This window comes from Nuphar pumila, chromosome 6, assembly GCF_984573655.1.
Source record: "Nuphar pumila chromosome 6, dmNupPumi1.hap1.1, whole genome shotgun sequence".
Classification (NCBI taxonomy): Eukaryota; Viridiplantae; Streptophyta; class Magnoliopsida; order Nymphaeales; family Nymphaeaceae; genus Nuphar; species Nuphar pumila.
In genome coordinates, this window is record NC_143254.1 from 80,712,059 (window position 1) to 80,733,327 (window position 21,269).

Below are 21,269 nucleotides of genomic sequence, written 5' to 3' on the forward strand. Positions count from 1 at the left end.
TAAAAGTTTGAGGGGCCATTTTTGAAAAAATGTAACGGCCTCCTCCTATATAACAACCATCGAAGGAGAAGGCTCGCAAGGATCGAGCATTGCAAGGCATAATCGAGCATTGCAAAAGGAGAAGCTCCCCTTCCCTTCTCCTGTCTCTCTTCTCCCTCTTTCCTTTCCCCCTTCCTCTCTTCTTCCCCTTCTTCCTTTTTCCTCTCTTTCTCCTTCTTCCTCTGGTTTTCCTCTTCCTGATCGACTGAAGGAGATCAGCTCTGCTGCAATAGTCATGGTGAGAATCATCTCCTTTCCCTCTTTGTTGTTCTGCAAATTCGTAAAATAACTTGTTCAATTACATAGAATATTACAATGACATCAAAATTGAACAAGAACATAAAAGAAACACGCAATGACTTAAGCCTGCGAACATAAGGGCATTTTTGTCATTTCATTTGATGCGACAATCAATCACTGAGATGAGATGTTCTTTCTGCAACTTAAAATCACCTGCAAAACACCAAAAATGAAGTTAGTGAAGCCAACTCAGTGATTTAAAAATAAGCAAGTCTATGTTAATACTAAAATTAATTAATAATCTAATTTATACGTAACATGAGAAATTACCAGAGCTAATTCCCTAAACTAATTATCCTAACGCTATAATTAACTCTATACAAATGTTAGAAACCTAATGAAACACTAAAATCAGAATTAAGAAAACTACATAAAATCACAAATGACTATTTTGCCCCTGCACTACGCGAAACCCAAATTTCTGATAGGCAGTCAAAAATGATTTTTAGATGGCTCAAACGGAGTCCGATTGGAGTGATTTTTGTTCTGTTGTATTTCTGACAAAGCCAGGAATTCAACAAAGCTTTTGGATTTCTAAAATCACTCTGGGAGCTCCAGATATAAGTATCACAAATTCAGATAGAATTGCAAAATATACCTATCTAGAAAAATCAAAATCGCAGGGGGCAAAACTATGAAGAATTAAACCCTAAACTGCTAATGCAATCTAACTACACTTTGTATTATACTAAATACTCACTAACTAAAATTGAAACAAACTAAAAACATGAATCTAGCAACAAACTCAAGAGCCTAGAAAACACCTCAATCGACTAGAATAGATCTAGTCGATCTTTGGCTTTCGAACAAGGAGAATGCTAAAAATGCTAACAATTACTAAGAATAACTAACCTAAGTTATCCAAATTAATTAACCTACTGTATACTAACTAATAAAACCTAAACACATGCTGAAACTATAAATCTAATGGAGAATTAGTAAGACTAATGAACTACACAACACTAACCTCAATGAATATAGAGATTATATCGACTCAACTTCTAACACTAGAGCTTCACTAACGCCCTAAGCTCAATTAAACAAAAAGTTAGCATTATCCTACGCTAGATTAATTCATCAATTAGCAATATAACTACTGCTAACAAGCTGCTAAAACAGAATTTGCTGTATGGCCCTTAATTAACCCAAAGCACCTAGCTCGACTAACATAGAAATGAACCTGATTAATGTTAATACAAAACCGAACTAGTTGTACGAATAGAAATCGACACAGCAGCACTAATAGCCTCTAAATGACTCTGCTAACAGCTAGGAAATGACTACACTAGCTATGCTAAAAATCGAAAATCATCCAATTAAATCTAACACCTAATATGCAATTCAAATAGCATGCAAATACAACTAAAAACTTATATGAAAACTACCTAATTCATACAAGCAATGCATAAAACTAGCATAACACTGGAACCACTTGCAAATTAACCATTCAAGTACTGAATTTATTGCTAACAACCAACAAAATACTACTTAAAATCTATAAGCATCAAAACAAAAAAATCGGCTATTGTGAAAGTGCACATAAGCATTACTAAATCAGGATTTAAACTAATACAGAACTAACTTATACTACCATGACCTAATTAACTCATTAATCAACAATGGGGATATCTATAGAATTGCAGTTAATACACGAAACTAGCTAACATGTTCTAATTACACAACACAAAATACGAAAATCGGGTAGAATCACTTCTACCCGATTTTAGGCATTTGCAAAATCCAAAATATGACCTTCATTTTTATAACAAAAACACATCTACCGAATTAAAAATCTACAAATAAGATGCTAAATAGCTGGACTATTTATGCTAACTAAAAATACATCAATTGCCTAGATTGAATCTAGCCGTTTTCAGTGCTAGAGTAGAATTAGCTTTTCCAATATGTAAAACTCACAGACAAGATTAAATAAAACATTTAAATCAAACTATAGTGCTGGTTTAAGCACTAAACAGTTATGATATAGCTGTAACAAAATAAAAAAATGTAGACAAATAAAAAAAAGCAGAAAAATCACACGCACTCTAGGTTCTAACTAAAAGATGGGGATAAAAAAGACTTACGGTGCGCAACTTCAGAAGTCCGATGATTGAAAAGGGTCGAAGAGAGGTGGACTCTGCCCAGGATGTGCGTCTATAGCCCTCAATGGTGCTGGCTAACCTTGCTTTGCTGCAGATTGCTGGAAATTGCAGGTGGCCTTGCTCCGAAGGTGGCATGAAGAACCGACGATAATGGAGATGTAGAGAGCCAGATAGGGGGAAGGACCGGCTAGCCATAGAGGGGCAGACAACACCCCTTCCATGGATGACGCACTCCATGGATGCTACTACCTACAAACAACAACATGAAGGGTTAGTTTCAGCAAGGGGTAAAGAAAGAGCGGTATGGAAGAAGAAGAAAATGGAAGCTTGACAATTGCGGCTCCAATGGAGGTTGCAATTTTCAGCAAACCCAAAGGAGGAGAAAAAAGGGGGGCGTAGGGGTGGCTGAGAGAGGAGAGGTAGGAGTGAGAATCGGGTGTGGGGGTGCACTTCCCATGCAAGAGACCCCTCCCATTAGGGTGTCACTTTGCTTTTATAATGGGAGCCCCTTTTTTTATATTTCCAAAAAGAGGATTAAAATAAAAACAATAGCTGGGCACCTATTTTGAGGGGGCTTTTAGCAATTATTTTCCAAATTCGAATTTGGGGTTTGAGTGGGTTGGATCCTAGAGTTTTTGCCCATATCCAAGGCTCAAATGGTCGTTTGGATCTACTTTTGACCCACTTCGCCCCAAGGTCCGACCCGCTACACTGTAAATGCAATAACTCTCTCATTTTAAGTCTGATTCGAACAAAATTCAAATCGTAGCTCAATGCCATCTAAATGCATCTAGATGAGGGTTCTAAACCTATAAATGATACATTTATGCACTAATAATATATTATGTTTATGACTAATTAACGCATCATCAAGCATCAAGATGAGCATAGCACTGAAGCTGAGTTGGATCCAAATCCAACGCTCAAGATCTGATTCAGGCATTATTACCCGAGGTGATCTACTCACTTATAGAATATCTCTGGTCCAAGTTGATCCTCAACTTAGCCTATGTCCGTCAATTCTTGCTTTTGGATGTGTTGATTCCATGATGACAAGCTTGGAATCATTTTGAAACATTTTTTCTTTATTTTAGTTAATTGTTATTTTTATTTTATTTTTTAAGGTGCTAGATTCTATGTATTCGGATAATTCTAGTGCCCTATAAGATTATTTTGTGGTACTAGAGGGTGTATGGGGTTCTAGGGTAGTTTTAATTTTTATCGCATTTTATTTTTTATGCAATTTTGTTTACGGGTCCAATTCATAGCATTGTTTGGATTTGAGCCAAGATCCAAACCCAAATAGAACCCCTAGTTGGGCACCACCCATATGTGGTCACGTTTAGCCCTTGTTTGATTTTTTTTTTGACTTTGAAAGTCAAAAGAGTTATTGAAAAAGGAATTCAAGGCCATATGCAAAAATAGTGAAAATTCAAAATAGCCTTAAAAATGGGATGCCTTGGAAAGGCCCTCATATTATGAAGCTCCTTTTTTTGGAGCTTAATAATCCAAAGGGGGGGGTCGACCAGGAGATGTCTATTCTTGTTTAGAAGAAAGAAGAAAAAATCGATTTTGGTGAAGGAAGGTTGTATAACTTTTGGTCAAGAAAAAGATTGCGGAGAAAGAAGTTTGGGAAAAGTCATGAATTAGAGTTTGCTCTTTGGTATTAAAGAAATTTCTGAACAAGCATGAAGAGGATTTGACATGCTAGTTTGGTGGAGTAACCTTGGAGTGTTCAAATCTTGAAGGAGTCAAGATAACAGTCTCCTTCATTGCGTTGACCGTCTTCTTTTGCTGCATGGCCATTGGAGTTGCAAGTTGTGGGATGATTGATCGAAACAGACGAGTGCCAACTCCTTCGGTTTGCCTAATCTTTCAAGTTCATTATTCTTGTGTTCTTTGCGTATTTGATATCATCAAATGTTAGATTCCTTGTTTAAACTAGTGAGATTATTTTCAAAGTGTTAATGATATTGTTCATGTGATTCTGGGTAATCTGAAACTCATTTGTTGCATGTATGATTTGATTGAATCTCATTCCTGCAAAAGAAACTCGTTTCTGCACCCGGGTCTACCTAACATAGTCTTAGTGTTTGGGATGTATCTCTATGGATACTTGGCCAAATCGTATGATCTTTAACTTGTTGGAAAGATAAGATTTTATCCTACAACTTTGTAGTTCACAGTTTCTTATAAATCGCTCTTATTTGCCTTTAAAAATGATTGGTAAACCCCTGTCAGTCGGACAAGACTCGAGTCCTATCCTATGCAATATATCTCTGTTACTGTTCCGTATTTTCAACATATCATTTTGATTACTGGATAAAAAATTGCAAATCATATCTTGTTGGAAAGATAACACTCTGATCTACATCTTTCATGTTTATGATGTTTTCTAAATCAAACCCGTTGATCGCCTAAAATAGCTGACAATCTCTACTATAATCATGTTTATTTGAATCTGGACTTGTGTTTTGTTTGCAACAAATGTCTGATCTTCATGACATGTTTTATCCAATCTTGCATGTTTTGGTAATTTAATTGAGTTTCTAAAAAGTAGACATCTTGCTTAAGATTATTCCTGTTAAGAAGTTTTACTGAATCGTCTTTATTAGTTGCATGTTTATTTCCTTGTTTTGCAATTCAAAACGATTAGAACAAAAAATACACCAACTTCAAATAGACGTAGAAAACAAATTACTGAATCAAAATTCACAAATTTTAGTTCTTTGGAAAATAGACAGATTAAGCTACATATTTTTTGTTTGGAGTTTTCCCAAACTTCTTCGTTTGAGAGCTCGAAAACCTTCTTAAAGACAAATGACTATTTTCCAGTCAGGCTGTCAATGACCAATCTTACTGGTCCAGAGATCCATTCGTAAATTGAATAATCCATATCCGATTTCTATGATTTTACCTTAATTGGAAACACGTGTCTATCATGCATCTTTCCTATGTTTATAATTTCTGACAAAACAGAAGTCTGCTACCTCAAATCACTCTTTGATTGAGTCCTGTTTGAACTCAACTGTCATCCTTTTTAGCTTCCATGCGTAGAGATCCATTTGGATCTTGGATCAGCTCTAGTGCCGACTCCGCCATCATTTTGGTATCAAAGCGTGGTTTTCCAAATTTCTTAATCCGACATGATTCAGTTGTTGTTAGTGGTCCTTCCAATTTTTTTTAGGAACTATTCGCCATGGCAGGGCAAATGGGTGGTTGAGGTCGGAATGATTATAATTTTGAAAATAAAAGTCGTGATCAAAGGCATTTTTTTATTTTTCTCATTGTAACTAGCCTCTTAACTCCTCACCACATTCCCAAAACGTTGTTGCCTCCATAAAACTCCAGCCTTGAAACTCCCTCATAACTTCTCAGCCTTGAAACTCCTATCTTCCCCTTTTAAAAAACCGTGAGAATGGGGACCTTCCCAAAGAAAATGGTTGGGTTTTCCTTTTTAAGAACCTCTTAAATGAGGATTTATGAGCCATTTAAAATTTTAATAAAAGCTTTCTTTATGAAAAATATAATGGCGCATAGGGGGATTTGAACCAGGGTTCTCCTCCCTAAGGGGTAACGAGCCCCACCAGTGCGCTATTGCATGGTTTGTTGCAATTTTTTGCAACGTTACTTTACTTATCCTCTATTAACATTTTTGACGAGTTTTACCAAAATGACATTTTTTGGCAAAACACTTTTGGCACACAGGGGGATTCAAACTGGAGTTCTCCTCCCTTAGAGGCAATGAACCTCACCACTGTGCCATTTCATACTTTGTTGCATATCTTTGCAACTTTAATCTTCTTATTTCCTTCCGACGTTTGACGTTTTTGACAAAAAGACATGTCCTCTTTTTAAAATTCGTGTATATGGATATTGAGATTTGAACTCAGGTTGCCTCCTAACTAGGCAAAACCTCTTGCCATTACACCACATCACCTCTTGTTGAATTATTGGTCTTTGTTAATTCTTTTATATATAAATTTGTTTTTTTGATGAATCTCAATTATGAGTTGGATCAAAAATATACTTTAGATCTTCTGAACTTTCTAACTATATTTTTGGATCTTGGTTGAGATTCAACCATATTTGGATCCGTTAAGATCCATTTGGATTCTAATTGGGTTTCAGATCCATCTAGGATTCGAGTCCATACGTTGTATCCGAATCCGAACACTGGATCCATCCGATCTTGTTTGGATTTAAGATCCATTTGGATCGACCCTATATCACATTATCGTATTTAATCTGAAGAATTTTGCCCTTTATTTATTTTGAAAATTACCAAAATTTTGCAGGTTTTACATCCTTTCCCCTTAAAATGAATTTCGTCCTCAAAATTTGTTACAAAGACCAAACAAATAGATTGGAGTATCTTACTATGTGTGTTATATTAAACAATACTTCAAAACCAATTGAAGTTTAAACTTGGTGTCTCCTTTAGGGTCTTAATCAAGGTAGCAACAATCCCTATTTGGATCCCCTAACGACATAGTCTTTATTTACTATAAAGTGATATATAATCTCTATACATCAATTGGGTCAAATATTATTCAATGTTCAGTGCATATCAAAACTTGAGTCGTCAGACCCTATATTCCTAATCGTGTTCGATTATGATATTGGATAGAATTCTAGATTAGACAAGTCCAAGTATTAAACTTAAAATCATTCCATTGAACATTTAAACAAGATATTCATCTTGGCTCTCGACAACATGCATAATAAAAACTTTAAGTCTAGTTTATTCTCTAAAGACTCTTCATCCTTTATTCTGACTTAACATTTGTGGTTGTTGATGAAATTACTATCGAGGTTGACCTTTCGTGTTTATTTGTTCTCTGTAGTTTGTTTGTCCTCTTCATCTTTCAGTGCATTCATGCTTATGTCCTTTGAGTAGCCTACAAACTGTTTGATGTACTCTTCCCTATTGTCCGTGCAACTCGATTTTGGGCACAACATCCTCTATATCCATTGTCATGTTGCCCTGAATGAATTCATCCAATGCATGTGCATTATGGGAATCCACAAAGTTTGTGACAATAATGATGGGGTTATTTTCCACGAGTTGCTTCTTTACATCGGCCTTCTTCCTACGACACTCACGAATGAAGTGACCTGTCTTGTTGCAGTAAAAACAAACACTTGTGTTCCGAAGACATGCTTGTTCCTTTTTGTAGTACTTCAGACAAAACTTGGCAACATGTCCCGGTTGTCCACATTTGAAACACTTGCCCATATAGAGAGGGCAAACTCCACGAGGAAGATTCTTCAGGCATCGTCGACATGTGTATTGGACGTTTGGGTGTTGCGCTTTTCTTTGGTGTTGGCCGTTTCGGTGGCTTCCTTGCCCCTTTTGCTCTTGTCCAACTAGTATGAAACTCTCTCCCTTGAAGGCCTTGTTACACTTCCTCCTTCGACTGCCACACCACTTTGGGTGGACATTACCATGCAACAATTGTTGCAGTCCCTTTCCTAGAACTTGCATTGTCGAAGTTTGTTGTATCACAACCCTAGTTAGCTTGTTCAGTGATTCAAGAAGATCATCACACCTAGCTTCCCAAGCCATCTATTCGAACAACAAACTAACATACATCTCCCACTTATCTTGATCACAACATATATCAAATGATGTTCCTATCAATATATCTAGGTTCTCGATTTTCACATAATAAATCAATTTCTTTAGGAAATACAAATATAATTCAAATACTATATACTTACAGAGCTCTTGCAGGGTCGCTGGAAGGTCCATGAACCATATATTCTTGTCCTCCTCTGATATCATATTTGTAACGCCCCAAATAATTAACTTAAAATTTTTGGAATAAATTTTTTTTTAAACAACAACAAAAATATTTTATTTAAATCCTTTGTCAATTTATTTGGGTGGGTTACAAGTAATAGTACAGAAGCAATAACAGTAACCTCTTACATTGAAATATTACAAGTCATAAATTACATTTAAATGAATTATTACAAGTTAGAGTTCCTCAGGACATCCGCAGAAGATATGGTCACATGGCACCGTCCGCAGTGATGATCCCAATTGCTCGCCTTTCTCTATTTCCTGAACATATTAATTTAGAAGGGGTCAGACTACTCCGTCTGAGTAAGAAACATAATATCTATACGAATGTGCACAATGTCATGTATACAAATATATATGCTACACATTTATATAAGCAGTAACAACTAATTAAACAAATGTTGGATATACAGTTCACTTAATTAAATCATTTCATGATCTATTGCATAAACTAAAGACATCAATGTACAACACATCATATTTATAGCTCACATTTAAGCTATCACATTTTCATGTAAAGGAAACTAGATCTGAGTTAAGCACCAAATGAATGAATCACGAACATACTCTTAACAATTTCAACCTCAAGCATTATGCAACTACTTGAAGATTTTCAGAAATGTACTATCTTTATGTTTTCTCTTGTTAATTACCTTGTGGGTACGCACAAGCATTTGACATCGTAGCGGACCGAGACCACATGGGGGGTTGTTATGCTTTTTCAATTGATAACCCGTATGATTAGCTGTACGGAGGTCCAAAGGGGACGCTTCACGAGCGAGAGAGTACTCCCCAATGGCTAGAACTAGGATTAGGATGCACCCTGTAACTTCTGCAAAAGACTTGGATCTACCACCTAGAACGCATTGGTAGTCCCGACTCCCTAACTTCGAGGACTGGGGACCGGGTGAGATGCCTCGCTCTCACAAAAACTAAAATTGTCCTACGGAGCTTGTACCATCTACCCTCTCCAAGATAGACCATGGGTTTGGTAACATACACCATCTTTCAGGTGTACCCAAAACCCTAAAAAACCAGTAACATATATTGTTGTTAGGTATATTCAGAATCTCGAGAAACCAGTAACATATACCATCTTTTAGGTATACCTAGAATCCCACATTTAAGTTATATATGCATATTTTATATTTTGTTTATTTCTTAGTACAAGTCATTGCACCATAAGGGATTTTCAAATTCTCAACCTACACTCGAGGTGATCTCAGTGTATGCACATACCAAATCAATGCCCAATAGGCACCAACAATATTTTCTTGATTTTTTTTTTGGCTCAACTCGGAGTCGAGTACTTATACTTGCGGTATTTAATATTTCATTTTTGAGCTGGGGTGTATGTTTCATACCCCACTGATCATGCACTCACATGACATGTCTTAAGTATAACTTTTCACAAGTGCTTACATGGCACTACAAAGGTTCTGCGAAACCACATGTTCATTTCCGAGCTCTTAGCAAGACTATAAAATTTCCATCAGAGTATAAATTATTTAGAATAAACAACTAGCGAAACTATGGTCTATGAATGAGACACAGTCATATCTTCTCTCTGTGAGACATACATCATTTATATGAGAAGTGACAAGTACATTTATCATTTTATGTATTTCACAGAGTTCAGTAAGACTACTTTATTCATTTAGTGCACACATGACAAGATATGTAACATTTTGCAAAAATATGTCGGTGTACACTTATTCCCATAAATGATGGCAAAACCAATGCAATTCTTGCATTTTATGGACTCACTAAATAGAATGACTTATTTCAAATAATTTTACCAATGGAAGGTGCAAATTTAAAATCTTCAACATACTATCAATATTATGAGCATTTGTGTTTAATGTGCATACTCTTAACATGAGAAGCAGATAACAAGTTCATTCAATATATATATATATATATATATATATATATATATATATATATATATATATATATATATATATATATATGTGTGTGTGTGTGTGTGTGTGTGTAAAGAGCACATACATATATAGATTTAAATATTATACATGGATCGGGCTGTGACAGACCTCCTTTGGTTTGTCCCCCGCACCCCTCATGAATGGGAGAGAAGTGGTCCCACCTATATATATATATATATATATATTCTTTTTTTCAAGCCGGTTCGAAGACCTCACCATTTATTCAACTTACCATTTAGTTTTAACCTTACAAGTTGTCACCACAAGGAGACATGTATTGCCAATTGCCTTTCTTTTGTAGGAGTTTCTAACTACTAATTGTTGTCAAGACCAAGTGCAGCAAGGCAACTGTGCCTACCAACATGCCCACACACCAGTCCAAACCAGTTGGGTTTGGTCTCTATGATTGGGTTTGGTCCTACAACATCCCATTGTCAGGTATGACACGTCATGGCTGAAGGCAATATGACTCTCAACCGATTAGGCCCAACAGGGCGCAAGGTGCCCTGATGCACACTGAGGTCATTGGCCTTCCACTGAATGCACCAGCGGGCAGGAGTCTGATGAGTTTCAAACTACTACCCCCACCAGGTAGATCATCACTGCAACCTCTACAGGTAGGATGCAGCGTTCCTAGCCTTATCCACTGGCATCGGTCCAGATCTGTTGATCCCAGACTGGATCATAGCGTCTACAGGAGTCAGGTCCTCACCACCAGGAAACATATGTAAACTCTTTTGCTTACGTGATTTGTAATGTAGCAGCAAATTTGGAAACATAGTTGCATAGCAGGGTATACGCTGGTCCGATTAATTACTTTGATCTATAGCAATTTGTATTCATTTGAGTTCGAATCTACCTAATTAACTCATCTAGGCATTAGGTTGTATCATTTCAATGACCCTTGTCAACCTCATACCGTCAGACTGAGTTCATGTAGAAAAAAAAGGTTTATGATTTCATTCCTCTACAACATTATGGAATTAACCATATAACAATGGTAATAGTGATTGCAGGATGTCAAGTGCGGGCGTGCAGAAAATGTCACAGTGGTGGGTGCAGACCGTTTAGAGTATGGATGCAGGTCGATTGGTTCGACCTATGCCTTCCAAGTCAATGGACAATCTCCTTGCGATGTAGAATCCAAACTCTAACGAATGTGAAACAAAGAATTAAAATCGGAAGTTACTGAACTATGTAAACTGGATGAAACCAATCCATGATCGGATGACTGTATGAAATACATTTAAAAATTTTCCTACTTTCACAAGTAGAGAAAGGCAATCTAATAGGATCTAGACGAAAAGTGGTTCTACAATTATACATTTAAAAAGTATACCCAAAATATATGTTTCAGATGTATTTACACAGTAATGTATACCTGATACACATAATGTTTGATTATGATATTTTGTATGTCCATTAATCAAGTGATCTATTTTATATAGACTTCTACTCAATTTATCGATTAACCATCACATATATACAAACAAAACAAGATAGTAATCTGTCAAATTTCTATGCTTGTATGTACATGCTGTAACGAAGGCCATATCGTCAAATCTATATGGTAGTCGTTATGCCTATATATTTTTGTTCAGCAGGAAGAAAAGGAATACTATTACATGCAATATGGTGGGAACAAGAAAGGTCTTATGCGTGACAGGGTATTGATACCTATTGAGAAAATCTAATACATACAAGTGTTTCATGGCATTATCCACAAGTATAAAGATATGGCACCCCTACATAATATATTCAAAATGCATGTGGTGGTGGTACTTGTATACAGCTACAGAAGACAAATCTCATTGTAATAGCATTATGCACAAGTATAAAGATATGGCACCCCTACATAATATATTCAAAATGCATATGGTGGCTGTACTTGTATACAGCTACAGAAGACAAATCTCATTGTAACAAATCTGATGAATGCTCTTACATGCAAACGTACCAGAAATATAGACGGTATATATCTTTTTTTTTTGTGTGTGTATATAATAAATCAAATGACGCAACACCATTGTATATCAAAATGTATCCCTACAAAAATACTAGGAGACTTCTGCGTCAACCATAGTTAAGGTTGCTGGTTGCATGTATACATATCATTATATACGTAGGCAGATGGTCCAACACATACATGTGCCTCATAACACTATGCACAAGCACACAAAGATTATGCCCTTACCTTATCTTAAAGATGCAAAAATCTGACTTTGAGAGGGCTCATCTTCTCACCGGTTCACACTCCTCCTTACGTTGTTCGACCTGGCATCCACCAGCAACCGAGAGGAAGGAAAAAGGGTGGTGACAGAAAATGGGGATGGTGGAAATGTGAAAGAGGAAGGATGGTGATGGCCCAAAGGCTGGCAAAAGAAAATGTGAGAGAGGAAGGGAAAGAATCCAAAAAGTCAACTTTTTTGTAAACCCCCCTTTGTCTTCCGTTTTATTTTTTTTTCTCATTGTAACCGGCCTCTTAACTCCTCAACACATTCCCAAAACGTTGCTGCCTCCATAAAACCCCAGCCTTGAAACTCTCTCATAACTTCCCAGCCTTGAAACTCCTATCTTCCCCTTTTCAAAAATCGTGGGAATGGGGACCTTCCCAAAGAAAACGGTTGGGTTTTCCTTTTTAAGAACCTCTTAAATGAGGATTTATGAGCCATTTCAAATTTTGAAATTTTAATAAAAGCTTTCTTTATGAAAAATATAATAGCTCACAAGGGGATTTGAACTGGGTTCTCCTCTCTAAGGGGTAACGAGCCCCACCAGTGCGCTATTGCATGATTTGTTGCAATTTCTTGCAACGTCATTTTATTTATCCTCTATTAACGTTTTTGACGAGTTTTACCAAAATGACATTTTTTGGCAAAACACTTTTGGCGTACAGGGGGATTTAAACCAGAGTTCTCCTACTTTAGAGGCAATGAACCTCACCAATGCGCCATTGCATACTTCGTTGCATATCTTTGCAACTTTAATCTTCTTATTTCCTTTCGACGTTTGACATTTTTGACAAAAAGACATGTCCTCTTTCTAAAATCCTTGTATATGGCTATTGAGATTTGAACTTAGGTTACCTCCTAACTAGGCAAGACCTCTTGCCATTATACCACATCACCTCTTGTTGCATTATTGGTCTTTGTTAATTCTTTTATATATAAATTTGTTTTTTTGGCGAATCTCAATTACGAGTTGGATCGAAAATATACTTTAGATCTTATGAACTTTCTAACTACATTTTTGTATCTTTGTTGAGATTTAACCATATTTGGATCCGTTAAGATCCATTTGGATTCTAATTGGGTTTCAGATCCATCCAGGATCCGAGTCCATACGTCGTATCCGAATCCAAACACTGGATCCATTTGATCTTGTTTGGATTTAAGATCCATTTGGATCGACCCTATATCACGTTACCGTATTTATTCCAAAGAATTTTGCCATTTATTTATTTTGAAAATTATCAAAATTTTGCAGGTTTTACAAAAACAATCTGGGTCCCATTTTCAATGTTAATTTGTATTTCATTCTATTTTTTTTTTGAAATGGATCTTGGATCCACTTCTATTTTAGACTCCAAATGGCACCAATTTCAAAGTTAATTCTCACTTTACCTTTTTAAAACCTTGTTTCACTTGTTTTTAACCTTTCCCCTTTGTTTTTAAAAGCCCACATGTGCACACACATGAAGTGGCACCATATGTCACTATTTTTCTAAAAAAACCAAAAATGTTCTGTTGTCATTGCAAAAATTTTCCCTCCCTCTGTGAGAGAGAGAAATGATTCTGCGAGTCAAACTCGACCAAAGTTTTGAAATGGTTTTTGAAAATTACTCACATCCGTTTTTGAAATTTGTGGGAAAATTCTATAGAATGAGACTCACCTATCGGTACGAGGTTCAACCGTTCCTGGCGTCTTTACCAGGGGTAATTGAACCAAAGATCAAAAGTGTGCTCAACTAGGCTGAACTGTCAAAATTATGCTCTATTTCCTAAATGCATAGAGAATCAGGCATGTGCTATGAAATTTTTGAGAAATGCATATTTTGAAAAAAATGATGTTTGCTTCTGATATTTTGGAAATACTTGGAAATGAGATTCTTGAAAATCATGGATTGCATTGAGAAAGCATTTCTAAAGAAAAGAAAGGTCACTTTCTGAAGAAATCATGAGATTTTGAAAGATTGATTTTTGATAAAATCCCAATGACTTTGAGAAAATCGATTTCTTGAAGCTTTGAACGTTGAAATTGAGGATGTTAGGACATTGGAAAATCATGATTTGAGCTGGGAAAATACTTGAAATATCATTGAAAACTTAGAGTTTTGAGAAAATCAATTTCTGAGAAAGACTTGGAAAATTTTGAGAAAATTGATTTCTCTGAAATGGAATGGGAAAGTAAGTAAAAAAAAATGGCGTGTGTCCCTGTGAAATATTTTTATGATGCACTCTAACTCAAATGAATGAATGCTACTTTGATAAAATATTTATGAAAAATTGAAATATGCAATGGTTTTCGAAGATAGCCTAAGAGTGTAGGTTGAATGTGGTTAATACGAAGATGACAAATCTGAGTCTCGTTCATATTCTGACTATGGCCATAAATATGAATTCCACCGAGTTTGCCAACTCCCTAAAAGCTTGTGCATGTGCCATTCATGTCAACCATAGTGAATTTGAAAAAATGCATGAATTATCATTCGTCAGATATCAAAATTTATGAAAGCAAACTATATGCAATGCATCCTATTCTATGCAGAAATGTAACTCTTATTCCAATATTACATTGAATAAGAAAAATAAAAATAAATGAAATCTTTCTTCTGAATATCCCTGCAAAACTAGAAAATGAGTTAGCACAAATATGTAGGTTTTTCTGGATTTATCCGAAAATATCAGAAAATTATCACATTTTATCCAGTTATAATCCCATATTTGTATATCTCTGATATAAACATAAGAAATAAATGATACAAATGCATGAAAATTGAAAAATAAAGTTTTGAAATTCAAAATTGAGTTGAAAATAACCAAAATGCCCCTGATAGCAAGATTACGGCCTTGAAATCAGGATTTTCAGAAATAATTTTTGTAAAAATGAGAGCTTTGAAATTCAAATGAATGCAAATGAGATTGAAATCAAACATAAGATGATAAGATATGATTATATGCATGCTAAAACTTTAAAATTGTGAAAATATCACAAAAACACTGAATTTCGCTTGAATTTCACCTTTCTTCTGACAATTTAACTTACACACATGGCAATTGAACTCAGAATCAAACCAAATTTGGCATGGACACCCATTTTAATCCTAGGAATGGAATGGAATATGAAAATATATTTTTTAAATATTTTTTAATATGGAAATCAATAAAAAATCTTAAAAAATGCATGATTTTTGCCTAATGCCTAGACCTATCCTAATGATAGCATGATTTTGGTTACTAACCCACCATAAAAATTTACCAAATTTGACAGGTCATAAAGGACAGTTAGGCAATGATTTTTGCCTTTTACATATTTAGGATTCAACCTATGGTCGGAGAATTATAACTCTGGAAAAATTGATCAAAATCCGGTGAGTTATAAACCAGTGAGAAACAACAGGCTTCTGTCTAAAATTATGGGAAAAATAGTAAACAATGACCAAAATTTAAGAAGTTTTAGGAGAATGTTTCTGACAAATAGAAGATTAAACCCTCTTTATGCAGTTTTGGCATTGAATGTACGATTACGAAGGATACATTGGATTAATAGACCCCTAACTCTGACGAAATTGTAATAACAGGGAATCGACTAGATAACTTATAAAATCTAAAATAAATGAAAATATGCATTCTAAAATCCTGAAATTCTGGAAAATGACAAAGGAAATCATGAGGAACAATTCTTTTTTTGACAGTCAGAACATCCGACTTACAGGTTGGAGAGCCACAATCAATTTAAGTCGATCTAGATCTTGACAAGCCTGTAACAGGCATAACATAATGGACTGTAAAACCCGAATTTTGAGAGATAAGAACCTTGTTTAGAAAAATCCCATAAATTTCAGTAAAATACTAGATCTCGCCATGAATCTACTGTATTTTATAGATTGCAAATTGGATCTCCCATGAGGGAGATCTCAGATTAACAAGTCTGCTAAATGTATATCCACTGTTTCCACATGATTGAAATCCCGATTCAGTGTTGGATTTTTAAAATAGGGATACAGACATAGAATGGATTTGGATTTTTTGCAGAGACTCGATAACAAATAAACACATACATGATAAAAATTTCAAGATTTAACATAAAGAATTCCTACATAAAATAATGGATATACAATACGCCTAGATGGAATTCTATAGAATACTAACTTAATTCAATGAAATCAAAACAATGCTAAAACGTAAATCTAACTAGCATAATGCCTAGGGTATGCAACTAATCATGGAAAACAATGAAAATAAAAAAAAAACAATCAAGGGGTACGAGCCATATTGCTTTTATATTGTTGTGAAAGGAGGGATCCAATCCATCAATCAGATGGATCCCTTCCTCTACACAGCATTAACATGAAATACCATCATTTCATGTTATTGGAAATCCATAAATAACCCTTTCTCAACAAAATGGATCTAGTTTTACACTAGATTCATCTTTCTAAAGAGGGTAGCAATAGAGTTTTGAAGAAAATCTATAAGGCATAAGAAGACACGCAAGCTCACCATGGGTTTGCTGGGATTGGCTGAAGGAGGAGGGAAACGCCTTGCTACTGTGGCTACCACCAAGGTTGGAGCTGGCTGTGGTCAAGTGAAGAAGGTGGGCCGAAGCAAAGGGTCTGGACTGCAACAATAGTAGCATCGACTGATTAGAATGGCTGAAGCACCGACTGGAGAGGCGTGCGGCTGCAGTGAGAAGGCTAGAGCCGTGGGATATTGCTACTACTTTGATGCTTTGGTTGGATGGTGCTGCAATAAAAGGGAGGAAGATAATGTCTGGGCGTGAAAGCTGTTACCAATGGAGGATCGACTAGAGGGGCTGCCTTGATGGGAGTGTAGTTGCTGCTAATGTTGTCACCAAGTGGAGGCTGAAATGATGAAAGCTGGAGCAAAGCTGGAACAAAGGCTGAAGGTAGTTGAACCAGCTAAGGGGTTACAACCAACGAGGAGGGTGCTAGGGTTGAGAGGGCAAGAGGGAGAGAAAGCAAATGAGAAAGAGGGGAAGAGAGTTGGAGAGGAGAGATGGGCCAGCCGTATGATGTTTGAGGTAATTGGAAAGAGGAGAAGGCAATAAAAAGGAAGGAAGAAAGGGAGGGAAAGAAATAAGGAAAGAAAGGAAGGAAGGGAAAGAAGAAGAAGGAAAGAAAAGGGGAAGAAGAAAAGGAAAGAGAAGAAAGGAAGAGGAAGGGAAGAAAAGGAGGAGAGAGTGGCTGGCGACAAGGAGGAGAGGGAAAAGGGAGAAGGAAGAAAAGAAAGAAAAAGGAAAGAAAGGGAAGGAAAAAGGAAGAAGAGAAGAAAGAAAAGAAAAGAAGGAAAGGAAAAAATAGAGGGAAAAGAAGAAGAAAGGAAAGAAAGAGGAGAGAAGAAAGGAAAGGGGGGAAGAAAGGAGAAAGGAAAGAAGAGAAGAGAAGAGGAGAGAGGGTCGACCACCTCGGTGGGACCCACTTGCCTTCTCTTAAATAAAATAATAAAATAATATAAGAAAATAGAAAATAAAAAAAGAAGGAAAGGGAAACATTTTTTTTTGTTTTTGGAAGATTTTGAGTGTGGCGCAACCTTGAAGTGGGCCCACACATTATTTTGAAAACCAAAGGGGTAGAATGATTTCTCAGAAAAATATTAGACTAAATGAAATATTTTTGGGAACTTTGAAATAAAACTCAAAAATTGAAATTCTATACCCCTTTGCAGAGTAGATCCAGTTTGAAATTTGAAAATCGAGTTTGAAAAGAATCCAAATTGTTTTCTCAAAAAAATATTTCTAAATTTAGAGTTCTGAGAGTAAAAATGTTAATTTAAAAACCCAGGGTTTGAAATTAAAGTTTGAAAAGATTTAAAATTCAAATCTGGATTGATATTTTCAAAATTGGAGTTCTGGATCTAAAAAATGAGATAAAATGTAATGAAATGATGAAAAATGATGAGAAATGATATGAAATGTCATGCGAAATATAAACCCTAGATGAAGAAATTTGGATATTGGACCCCGATCGACAGTTGTATCAGTTTAAAAAGTGATAAATTTGACAAAAAATGGGCAAAATGGTTCAGGAAATGGTTTTTGGTCTCTACAAGGCCAGGAGTGACACTGAAAATTGGGGTTTTAGCTGGTTTGAACTGAAATGAACTGGGTTCTAGGGTTTCAGAACTCAAATGAGTTGACAAGACACTGACTCAACTAAACTCCTAGACTGAATTGTCAAAAAATGATGTCATGTTTAGAGAAATGGTGATAAATGGTCACTGGAGTGAAGTGAGCTACGAACAAGAACTGGGTTTGAGCTGGAACAAAGATCAGTAATACTGAGATAAACTAAAACTAAAGCTCAAACACTAGCTCAACTTACTAGACTTAGCTCAATTTCAGCTAAAATGAGCTGAAATGGGCTAAAATGAGATCCTAGACTGTGGGAAATGGATTTGAACTGAAACTAGAATACTTGAACTTCTGATGAGCTCAAGCTAGACTCAGAGGAATAGGATTGACTAAGAATGACTGACTCAGAGACAATTGGTTTGAATTTGAACTAGAAATGAGCTCATTTATGTGGAAATGAACCCATTTTGGCAGAAATGAACAGAAATGAACATGACCTGCTCATTGTGAGCTCAGGTGAGCTAGAAATGACTGACATTCTAACTATTCTAAGCTTAAGAATAAGCTTGGTCGACTCTAACTGACAGAGATCTAGGATGACCTAGGGGTAAAATGGTAATTTTCCTAATAAAAGTGGGTAAAATGGTAATTTTTTAAGACAGACTTGGGGTTGGACTCCTGTACTAACCTACCAGGGTTGGCATCTGTATGAGGGGGTGTGCTTGAGAATTGATGAGGAAAATTTGGGGTGTTTACAAATGCCCCTCTTTGCTACTAAGCCAGTTTAGGGTCGAGCTTAGTGGCAAAGAAAAACACACCAAATTTGGGCTATATATAAAAAAATTCCCTAGTTTGAAGGATTTGACTGGATATGAAGAAATTAGCCCTGATAAAAATGGTAGGTATGAAATGGAGAATAAAGAAGAATGATTCAATTTATAGAAGTGAAGTTCAGGTTTTGCCCTTAACCTAGATGGGACAAAAAATACCTCGTATAGAAACAAGGCCGCAAAAAAGGCAATGAAAATGGTTTTCCCTAAAAGCTTTGAAAAAGGGAGTGATTTGGGCATCCCATGACTGAGACTGAATAACTTTTGAAAAATGACTTCTTTTGTGAAGAGTGGTTCAAGTTTAGCGCTTATCTTGAAGGGAAAAATGAAATACCTCATCAGAATGAGGCTCGGGTTTAAACACTTAACCTGATTGGGAAATGAAATACCTCATTAGAATTAGGCTCAAGTTTAAACCCTTAACCTAATCAGGAAATGAAATATCTCATTAGAATGAGGCTCAGGTTTAAACCCTTAACCTGATCGAAAAATGAAATACCTCATCAGAATGAGGCTCAGGTTTAAACCCTTAACCTGATCGAAAAATGAAATACCTCATCAGAATGAGGCTCAGGTTTAAACCCTTAACCTGATCGGGAAATTAAAATGATAAATGTCATTTGTAGGAGGTAAATTGGAAGGTGAATAACACAACTTTCTTGAAGTGGAATGAGATTGTAAGAGGCAATCTTGGAAGATGGTTAAGGCAATTCTCTTTGGAGAAGTATCAGATGAATTTTCCATCAATGTGAAATATGAATAAGGCGATCCTTTTGGAAAAGAAGTAAAGCACCTCTTTTTGATAACGCGAAAGACAAACGAGGTAATCTTTTTGAAGGGAGTACGACAACTCTTTTGACCACGCAAAAGACGATAAAGACTATCCTTTCATAAAAAAGTGAGGTGAATCTTTCAACAATGCAAAAGAAGACAAGGCTATCCTTTCAGAGAGAAGGTGAGGTGAATCTTTCAACAACGCAAAAGACAACAAGGCTATCATTTTGGAGAGAAGGTGAGGTGAATCTTTCAACAACGCGAAAGATGACAAAGGCTATTCTTTCAGAAAAAGTGAGGTGAATCTTTCAACAACATGAAAGATGATAAAGGCTATCCTTTCAGAGAGAAGTGCGACAATTCTTTCAATAATGTGAAAGACGGATAAGGCTATCTCCTTTCAGAGAAAAATGAGGTGAATCTTTTAACAACGCGAAAGACGATAAAGGCTATCCTTTCGGAGAGGAGAGAGGCAATTCTTTAAATAATGTGAAAGACGGATAAGGTTATCCTTTCGGAGAGGAGAGATGCAATTCTTTCAACAACATGAAAGACAAATAAGGCTATCCTTTAAGAGAGGAGAGAGGCAATTCTTTCAACAATGTGAAAGACGGATAGGGCTATCATTTCGGAGAGGAGAGATAAAATTCTTTCAACAACGTGAAAGACGAATAAGGCTATCCTTTTGGAGAGGAGAGAGGCAATTCTTTCAACAACGCGAAAAATGAATAAGGCTATCCTTTCGGAGAGGAGAGAGAAAATTCTTTCAACAATGTGAAAGACAGATAAGGCTATCCTTTCGAAGAGGAGAGAGGCAATTCTTTCAACAACGCGAAAGACGAATAAGGCTATCCTTTCAGAGAGGAGAGATACAATTCTTTCAACAATGTGAAAGACGAATAAAGCTATCATTTCAGAGAGGAGAGAGACAATTCTTTCAACAATGCGAAAGACAAATAAGGCTATCTTTCAGAGAGGAGAGAGACAATTCTTTCAACAATGTGAAAGACAGATAAGGCTATCCTTTAAGAGAGGAGAGATGCAATTCTTTCAACAACGCGAAAGACAAATAAGGCTATCCTTTCGGAGAGGAGAGATGCAATTCTTTCAACAACGTGAAAGACGAATAAGGCTATCCTTTCGGAGAGGAGAGAGA